We start from the raw sequence: 9,291 nt of genomic DNA, 5'->3' as shown, positions 1-9,291 counted from the left end.
GGGAAAACTCTGTCTCCAGTTTCCACAGCTCAGTTGACAGCAATTCTTCCGCCACAGAGCTGAGAGACCTTATCAAGCATGAAAAACTGACAAATAGTGTTTAACCACAACGATCACCACAGGAAACGTTGGCCTGAAATTTCGGTTTTGTTTTGAAAACAGAGGATTTGGGTGGGAGAGAGCATTGTTAAATCCAGCTTGGATCAAAATACATTTGTAGCTTTTTTTAGTGTGTCACAGAAAGACAATGCCATCGCTGACGTCTTCAGTGGTTCTTTGCAGTGTTGAAAGGCTCAGTCAGAGCATTTTGCTCAGATGTGGGACCTAGAAAGTCTGAGCTTAACAAACCAACCTTATTTGGTTGTATTAGTAAGGGCAGTTTGATAATGGTCAGTACACTTCTGTAATTTTATCAGAGGTGCAATAGCTTTGTAGTAAGGCGTGTGACTCTGGTGGACAAAGAGCTGGACATGAGCCAACAGTGTGGACTCTGATCCCAGTAGCCCAACTGTGTCCTGGGGAGGACTGGGCAGTAGGTGAGAGGGGATTCTGCCTCCCTACTCTGCTCTTGTGAGACACCTCCTCGAATACTGCATCCAGCTCTGGGGTCCACACCATGGACCTGTTGGAGCAGGTCCAAAGGAGGCCACTCAGAGGGCTGGAGCACTTCTGCTGTGAGGACAGGATGAGTTGTTCATCTTGGAGAAGAGAAGGCTCCAGGGAGACTTTACTGCAACCTAGTATTTAAAGGGGGGTTATAAAAAAGAGGGAGAGGGATTATTTTACACAGATAGTGATAGGACAAGGGAGAACAGTTTTATACTGAAAGAGAGGAGATGTAGACTACATGTTAGGAAGAAATTCTTTACTCAGAAGGTAGTGAGGCCCTGGCACAGGTTGCCCAAGAAGCTATGGCTGCCCCATCCCTGGAAGTGTTCAAGACCATGTTGGATGAGGCTTGGAGCAACCTGGTTTAGTAGCAGGTGTCCCTGCCCATGGCAGAGGGGGTGGAACTAGGTGATTTTCAAGGTCTCTTCCAAGTTAAACCATTCTGTGATTCTGTGACTCCAAGGCTAGGAGGGGATTTTTCAGTACCATGTTCCCCAGACTTGAAATGGGAGAAAATTCCCCAGAGCTTACAAAACAAAGGGATAGAACATGGAAGGGAAAGCAGAGGGGAGGCTGCCCTGTATAGGGCACCATCAAGAGCTGAGACAAAACCTCTGCCCCTCAGCAGAGCGTCCTCTGCCCATCCCACCCGCAGAAACCTGAGGTAGTTGCAGGCACCAAGCCGAGGAACTGAGAAATGGATTTTTTTATTTACATTACCATAATTTATCTGTAGCATAATGTTGAAATTGCCACTAGAAAAAGATTAGAACCATGTTTCCTGCTGGGTTTCCTCGCTGCTCAGGGCCACACACGCACAGCGTGTGCCATTAACCGTTGCAGAGCTCCCGTGCCCAGGGCAGAAAGGTGCTTGTGCATTGGCCTCTAGCTGCACCAAGATTTGCCAACCATCAAGAAAACAATCCCCTGCACCATTCAGTCATACCCTGTGGTTTGCTGCTGGTATATACCTGATTTCTGCTCTATTCTCATTGCCCTGGCTGATTTTTTCTTTGCATTAACCTTTTCGATCTGAGGCAATCAGCATTTTACATTATGAAAAATCCTGCAATCCTGTGGAAAACTTTCTCCCCTTCCTTCACCCCCCTTGCTGCCTGGAATTGTGTCTTTCTGACACCATAGACGGATTGGCATGCTAAAAGTATGTGTGTGCTTTCTTCTGATTTAATTGGATTTGCTTGTCTGAAATGTAATATGTTTGCTAATTCCATAAACGAGCTACTGTAACTAAAATCAGACACAGTTGCCCAAAAAAAAAAAAAGCAAAAAAAACCCCCAACCAGATTGCATCTTTGTCCAAAAAGGATATTTCCATGCTTTAAGGGTGGTCTCCCTTCTCCCTTTAAAATGTTCTTTAATCACTGTGTGTCTTGGTTAACATCCCTGTTTTTACAGTATTCCTGTACGTTACATTCAGAGTTGGATAGGTGATATTTTAATACACATTTTATTGTTTCGAGTGAAAGCAGTTTCATTTTCCCTGGATTCTTTACCCACTGTTGATTGAAGGATTGGAAGTTTTATACTGTGATCTGGCTAGTTGAGGGAAAAGATCTGCAGCCCAGGGTGGCTCTGAAAAAAACATTCTCAGAAAAGTCTCTGCGTTGTGCTTGTAGCACAACCCAACACTGAAATTTAAAACCATATTTCCATTTCCTCGTACTTGATGTGGGGCACCCAATTGTACTTATGTCCTGTGCTATTTCAGGGTCAAATGTAGGACGTAAAAAAATTGTGTAGGAAATCTCAACAAGGGGACAAATTTCCCTCCATAAGGATATGGTTGATTCTTTTCTGTATTCTGGAGGCTTCAATCACATTTTTGCTGTCTATCAACCGAAGGAATTCATGCAGCAGTCAGAGGCAAGCCTTATGCAACACGACAGGTGCTAATCTTCCAGGAAATTCATCCTACATCCCACCCATTAAGGGAATTTTATGTAAAAATGGTTTAATGTCTCTTTAAAGGTGTCAGCAAGCATGTGAGGACCACACAGCTTGGGTTCCACTGCAAGTAATGGAGTGAAATTGTCTGCATAATTATTTTGGTTGGATTGAGAATCTGCAGCCCTCTCTTGCTGCAGGAAATAAACCTCTGTTAAAACCATATGGCAGAATTCTCAGAAGAGACGTGAGTACAGGGCCACTTCTCTTTCACATCTCTAGGCAGAGCTGGAGAAAGTTGTTATGTTTGTGCATAATTAATCCTTCTTTTTCCTTGTGAGCAGACACAAAAATGTCATTTTTAGCATGTGTGAGGGTGCTGGTGTGTTTGTTTGCATACACACACACACACACACACACGTACTCTTCCTTTCAGTGTACTGAAGCAGCAAGAATTGGGGCTGCCTTGGAACAAAATTAGAGCCATGGAAGGAATGTACCTTCATGTGTACACAGCAATCCTGCATAACTGAGAAACGCCATCAGAATGAGTTATGCTTAAATTTGGGATAAGCAACAGACTTTCAGAGACCACAGGCAATGGAAAGGATGTTACCTGGCTTTAAATGAGGCACTTAATGCACATGCAAAGTGAAATGCAAAGGGCAGGTTTTAATTACAGTGCACCTTGGAGCTCAAGTCCTGTGAGGAGCAGCTGAGGGAGGTGGAGGGGCTCAGTCTGGAGAAAAGGAGGTTCAGGGGGAGCCTTATTGCTCTCTACAACCATCTGACAGGAGGGTGCAGCCAGGTGGGGATCAGTCTTTTCTCCCAGGCAACCAGAGACAGGACAAGAGGACACAGTCTTAAGCTGTGCCGGGGGAGGTGTAGGCTGGACATTAGGAAGCATTTCTTCACAGAAAGGGTGATTGGGCATTGGAATGGGCTGCCCAGGGAGGTGATTGAATCACCGCTCCTCAAGGTGTTTAAGGAAAGACTGGATGTGGCACTTAGTGTCATGGTCTAGTAGACAAGGTGGTGTTAGGCCATAGTTTGGACTCAATGATCTCAAAGGTCTTTTCCAACCGAGTTGATTCTGTGATTCTGTAAATGCCAAGGAGTGAAAATCTCAGAGTTTGTTTTGGTTCAGTTGTCTTAACTGCCAAGTGAACAAGCCGTGACCTTCACTTTAAGTTCACCAGCCACAGTGTGCATCTATTTATTTTAGTGAGGTTTTATATCCCAATCAACAAGAAAGCAAGAAACATAATCAAAATGTCAGCAAAACAGTAATCCCAGCCATTCTTAGATGCTATCAAGAAACTTTATCACAAAAAAGCAAAACAGGAAAAAAGACTTTTCAGTCTCAAATCCAAATGATGTTTTGGAAGCAAATTACCCCCACACCTGGTGAGAGAGTGAGAGTAGGGATGGATGTCCTGTCCAAATGATGCCATGAAATATCAGTATCATGAAGAAGGGGGTGTATCTCACAAGACATGTAATTTTAAACCAGTGTCATGTCAGAAATGCTGCCAGTTGCTGGGGGTTAGACTTGATGGCAGATAACCCTTAGCAGTAGTTTGGCCATCTAAATCCGTCAGAGATTAGAAATTGGATTCAGTGTAATTTAATGTTGGTCCTTTGATGAAAGGGGATTGTTAGCATGTGGAATCTTTTGTCAAGGGAGGAATAACTTATATTTGTATCAAAACTGGTCAAGGATAGGAACACTGACAGCCAAACTCCCTTCTGCTGCCAAAAGGAGAATAATCCCATGGGCCCTGTGGGAAGCCGGAATGAAAGGACAAGGAATGATCCATCCTACCTGGAGAAGAGTTAAAAACCAGATTTCTTCCTTTTTCATAGTGCTGAGCTCTCTGCAGACTTTTAGTGAAAAAATATCTTTCTTTTTTTAAGCTTTGACTTCCTCAGAGTTTGTGTTGAAGCTGGAAAAAGTTTTCCATCCGTCTTTTCTGTTGTTGCCTTTTTACTTCATTTAAATTGGTTAAGACAGATGAGTTTTGCTTATTAAAAAAACCAAGGCAAGGCACCACTAGAAGATATCCAATTTCTTCAACATCACCAGGGCTGCTTGCTTTACTTTTCTTGGACAAAAGGGAAGAGCACTTTGCGTTCTATTTTCCGACATTCTTTGATGGAATAAAATAATCAGGGTTGAACTTAAAGAAGAAGGAAACTCTCCTATATGAGTGTTGTCCTCTAATCCAATGGCTGGAGTGTGCCTTATTTTCTTTGTGTAAAAAAAGCAAACAGTGGGGCTAAAAGGTAGTCTAGAGAGCTCGTGTCTAAATTCCATAACTGAGGATCAAGTTTTGGCCCTGCAGAGACAAAACTGTAACCATTACAGTGGAAGCAGTTATATTATTCCTTAAAATGAGTCATATGACATTAAAAACAAAGCAAATACTAAAATTCGAATCTGTACAAGCTGTAAAGTCTTTAGGGCCAGGCTGTCTCCCACTGAAGATGGTGGCAAAGCCTCTGTTCATGGCTCTGGCAGATGTCTTGGGCCCCAGACAATCCCATTTTTCCAATTGTAGGCTCATACATTTTTATCCTCTGAATTAAATGAGGATTTGCCACCCGCACAATAAAACCCAAAGAAAGAAACTTGCTTTAAATAGAACGGGCTATTGAGGTGATATTAATAGCAAGGGGATGATGAGTATTTCCAGAATTTAAGTACTTCAATGTTATTTCTGCCTGCTTTAGGAGAGCAGAATAAAATATCCTTGCCACTCTTGCATTGCAGGGATGGTTTCCACTGGTGCTCTGTAGTGGGTGTCCAAACTTAATGTCCCACCAAAATATTAATAAAATAGAAATTATTCAAAACACCTGCCAGTGATGATCCAATATGTTCTAACATCTTTCCAAGTTGGAAGTGCACATATATATATATATATATGTATATGGCTGTATGCGCTAATGTACATCTTTGAAAGCCACCAGCTACACAGCAGCACATTTGGACAACTTGTGTCTTTTATAACTAGGCATTTACAGCTTCTGTTTCTTGGATTTTCCATTTTTTCCAGAAGATTGCACCCACAGCGTCATAGAATCACAGACTGGTTTGGGTTGGAAGGGACCTTAAAGATCATCTCATTCCAACATTCTGCCATGGGCAGGGACACCTTCCACTATCCCAGGTTTCTCCAAGCCTTGTCCAACCTGGCCTTGGACACTTCCAGGGATGGGGCAGTCACAGCTTCTCTGGGCAACCTGTGCCAGGGCCTTACCACTCTCATAGGAAAGAATTTCTTCCTAAAATATAATCTAAATCTCCTCTCTTTCAGTTTAAAGCCATTCCCCTTTGTCCTATCACTCCAGACCCTCGTCTAAAGTCCCTTTCCAGTCATGCCCAAGCAGAATCCTGTTTATCAGTAAGATACTGAAGTAGTTACAGCAGGGTCAAAGTAACACCTGTGAGCTATAATCTACTTTCAAAAATCCAGTTGGGGGAGGATTGTGCAGGTCAGGGGCCTGGTGACAAGTCAGTGGTTTCCTTGTTTCATATGCTGTGTCCTGTCCGGTGACCAAAAGTTATTACTCTCTGAGTTCCCCTGGTGTGTGGGCAAGGGAGACTCGTGAATTCATAAATAAAACCCAGGTCCTTCTTGGATTGATCTCCTCTGCCATGCTTTGAGGACACCCCCATTTTCTACTTGATCTCATATGGCTGGGAGCAGTAGAAGAGGTACTTGGGGCTTCTGTGGGATGAGCTCCTGAGGAGCTCCCTGCAGGAGCAGCCAGAGCTGTCAGAGGGCACATCTTTCCTGCAGTAGCCGCAGCCTTTCCCAGGCTTTTCCCGGTGTTCATCCACGCCGTTCTCCGCTCTGTGAATGGCATCACCCGCTGCTTGTGTTGGCTACCCTCCAGCTCCGCCTCACAGGCGCATCCCCCCACCGCCCGCATTCCTGGGGATTTGTTACCTTCTGGTAGCCAAACGCGCAGGCAACCGGGGCAGGGGGTGAGATTTATTCTCCAGAACTCTGTTTTCCTATTGTTTTTAAGTTCATGGGAGGCTCCCTGTCACTAAACAAACTTTAACGACTGTCGGCAGAAGGGTCGGCCCCCTGCCAGAGCCCTTCACAAAAATCTCACATTCCTCTCGGCCAAATACAGTTGTGTCACTCCCCTCCCTTCTGCCCCCCTGGGGATTTTGTAGGATCACCCCTGAGCAGGTTGAACACCTGTCTGAGACACTGAATTAGCGACCTGCAGAGCCCATAAGGACAGGCTTAACTTTGGCCAGCAACGTGCATCTCAGGATTTTTGGGCATGATGCTAATAAACAGCTGGTCTAGGGTAGAGGCAGCCATCCTTAGGGCTCAGGGGGTTGGTGTGAGATGAATGTATGCAGGGATGGAGCTTCTGTAGCAAGGATGGGATTTGGGTTTGTGTAGCTCACAGCAGAATGGAGCTTTACTTTCTTTTCCATCCAAAAAAAAAAAAACCAAAAACATTTAAAATTTTTAAAGCTGTTGGGAATAAAAGAGCAAAAAAGGCAAAACCAGCCAGGGCCAACTTGAAAAAAAAAAAAACAAAACCCAAACAAAAAAAAAAACAAGCCAACCCCGCCAGAAAAACCCAACATAGATAATTATGAATTAAACACTTTCAGGAAGAAATAATGTAAGTAATGAGGCTGTCTTGTTGGAAAATCCCAGGATTTTATAGCCCACTGCATTAAGGAGGTCCCTACACTCTCCTAGAAGACATAGCTTGTCCAAAACCTTTCCTTCTGCGTTTATTGTTTGGGTGTTTTCCCCAAGAAGTTTGTCATTTTGGTGTCTCTTGTTCTTCACACTGGCATGGAGAGAAGTTTTAACAAGAGAATGGCCAGGGCTACTCTCTGTGGGACCATCTGTGTTTGAGTGACCAGCAGACACACAAATAAGAAAGTAAGAACCAAAACCAATCATGGATTAGGATCTGGACCTTTGCTGGGGGTTGCAGGAATACTCTCAAGAACTGAGTGTGAAATTCTAGTTTTACTTCGTTGTGTCTCCCTCAAAAACTATAGTGGAACCTCAGAGTTCTGCTCTCTATATTAATGGTGAAATCAATCTTGTAATATCCACTGTGAGGCAAAGAAATGATAATTATTCTGAAGTTAGAGCTGTAGGAAACCATGGCACAGAGAGTTTAAGACCAGCATTTCCAAACCCCCATGGTTTCTCTGTAGTCAGGAATATCTGAGCAGACACTGCCTGCATTTTGCTGTGCCCTTTCATGGCAGCTCGAGGTCCTGAGCTCTTTGCAGCATCAGGCCCTCAGTTAGCAGGAGCTGCTGACTGCATGTACTCATGTTCCAAGTATTGTGTACGTGACTTCACCATGCACAGACAATCACTCAGCCCCAGAACAGTAGGGCTAAAAGAAACCTCAGGCGACCTAGTCCATTTTTCCTTAGAGGAAGTATTAGATATACTTAGATCATCACTGACATCTGTCCAAATTTTTAAATCCTCCAGTACTGAGCCTTCCACTTACTTACCAAGTCTGGAGTTTGTGGGGTTTTTTTCCTTTATACTTAAAAAGGAGTTTGCTAATACTGTACATTAATCTCTTAAATCTCCTCTACCTCAGCTGAAGGCAGCTTTTTCTTGTGCTGTTCTCAGCTGACACAGAGATCAATTGATTATCATTTTCTGTAGAAAACACTTTATTCTTATCATGTCCTTTCCTGCTTGTCTCTTTTCTAGACTAAACAAATGCATTTCCTTCAACTTTTCCATGTTGCTCATGCTTTCTAAATCTGTTATCGCTCCCGTTGCTCCTCTCTGGATTCTCTCTCATCTGTCTGCATCTTTCTTAGAGGGTGGTGTCCCACCCTGGATAAAGCAGTCCAGCTGATGTCTCACCACTTCTGAGCAGCCTGTAATAGATACCTTCTATGTCTTTTGTACAACATGACCGTTAATCTTTCCCAGAAATGAATTTACTTCACTTTTTTGAAAAAAACCAAAATGCCATTATTGACTCACATTGAACTTGCAACTCCCCACCACCCCCAGATCTCCCTCTGCAGTGCTGCTGGTTAATAGGTTTGTCATTGTGGTGCATTTGGCTTCTTGCTCCAAAGTGTAACACAAAGCACTTAATTCTTACTTGCATGTCATCTTACTAATGATGTGTCAAGTACAATTTCTCTTCCATGCTAAGTTTGTTCTGAATTCTGACCCATTTCTCCAAGTCTGGAAGGCTCCATCCTACTGGACATCATCTAAAGATTTTATAATCATGCTTTCTATTGCATCATCCAAGTTATTAAAGAAAGTATTAGCTATTAATTGGCTGAAGATGCATAAAACACTTTCCATTTCAATATCAGTAGTGATAGTCAGCAGGCAACCTTGTAACACCTAACCCCCATCCATTCATCCTCTATGGCTGAATGGGCTGGAAGGGACCTTAAAGACCATCTTGTTCCAGCACCCTGCCATGGGCAGGAACACCTTCCACTAGACCAGGTTGTCCCAAGCCCTGGTTTTGAACACTTCCAGGGATGAGGCAGCCACAGCTTCTCTGAGCAACCTTTTCTAGTATCTCACCACCCCCACAGCAAATAATTTCTTCATAATATCTAATCTAAACCTATGCTTTTTCCTTCTCACAAAGACCTGAAAGCAGAGGTTAATCCATCTCAGCCCTCAACTGAGCCGGAAATGCCCCTGCTGCATTGGCAGGGAAAGGTGGAGCGTAACAAGGGGTTAAAAACTACGACTCACCTGCAGGATTGTTGGCAGC

General features: G+C 43.6%; 1 protein-coding gene and 1 long non-coding RNA gene across 2 annotated transcripts in view; both read left to right on the top strand.

Moving 5' to 3' along the window:
* Window positions 1–804, top strand: part of LOC108449274 — a 17,626-nt gene extending 16,822 nt beyond the window's left edge. The window contains exon 3 of the long non-coding RNA XR_001865424.1: window positions 537–804. This is a non-coding gene — a long non-coding RNA (uncharacterized LOC108449274). The remainder of the gene's footprint in view (window positions 1–536) is intronic.
* The window catches only part of RUNX2 (runt related transcription factor 2), a 93,357-nt gene that overhangs the window by 34,861 nt on the left and 49,205 nt on the right, over window positions 1–9,291 (top strand). The window lies entirely within an intron of this gene.

This window comes from Corvus brachyrhynchos, unplaced genomic scaffold (assembly GCF_000691975.1).
Source record: "Corvus brachyrhynchos isolate BGI_N302 unplaced genomic scaffold, ASM69197v1 scaffold116, whole genome shotgun sequence".
Lineage (NCBI taxonomy): Eukaryota > Metazoa > Chordata > Aves > Passeriformes > Corvidae > Corvus > Corvus brachyrhynchos.
Note: the sequence above shows the minus strand (reverse complement) of the source record. Positions and strands in the feature narration are given on the sequence as shown.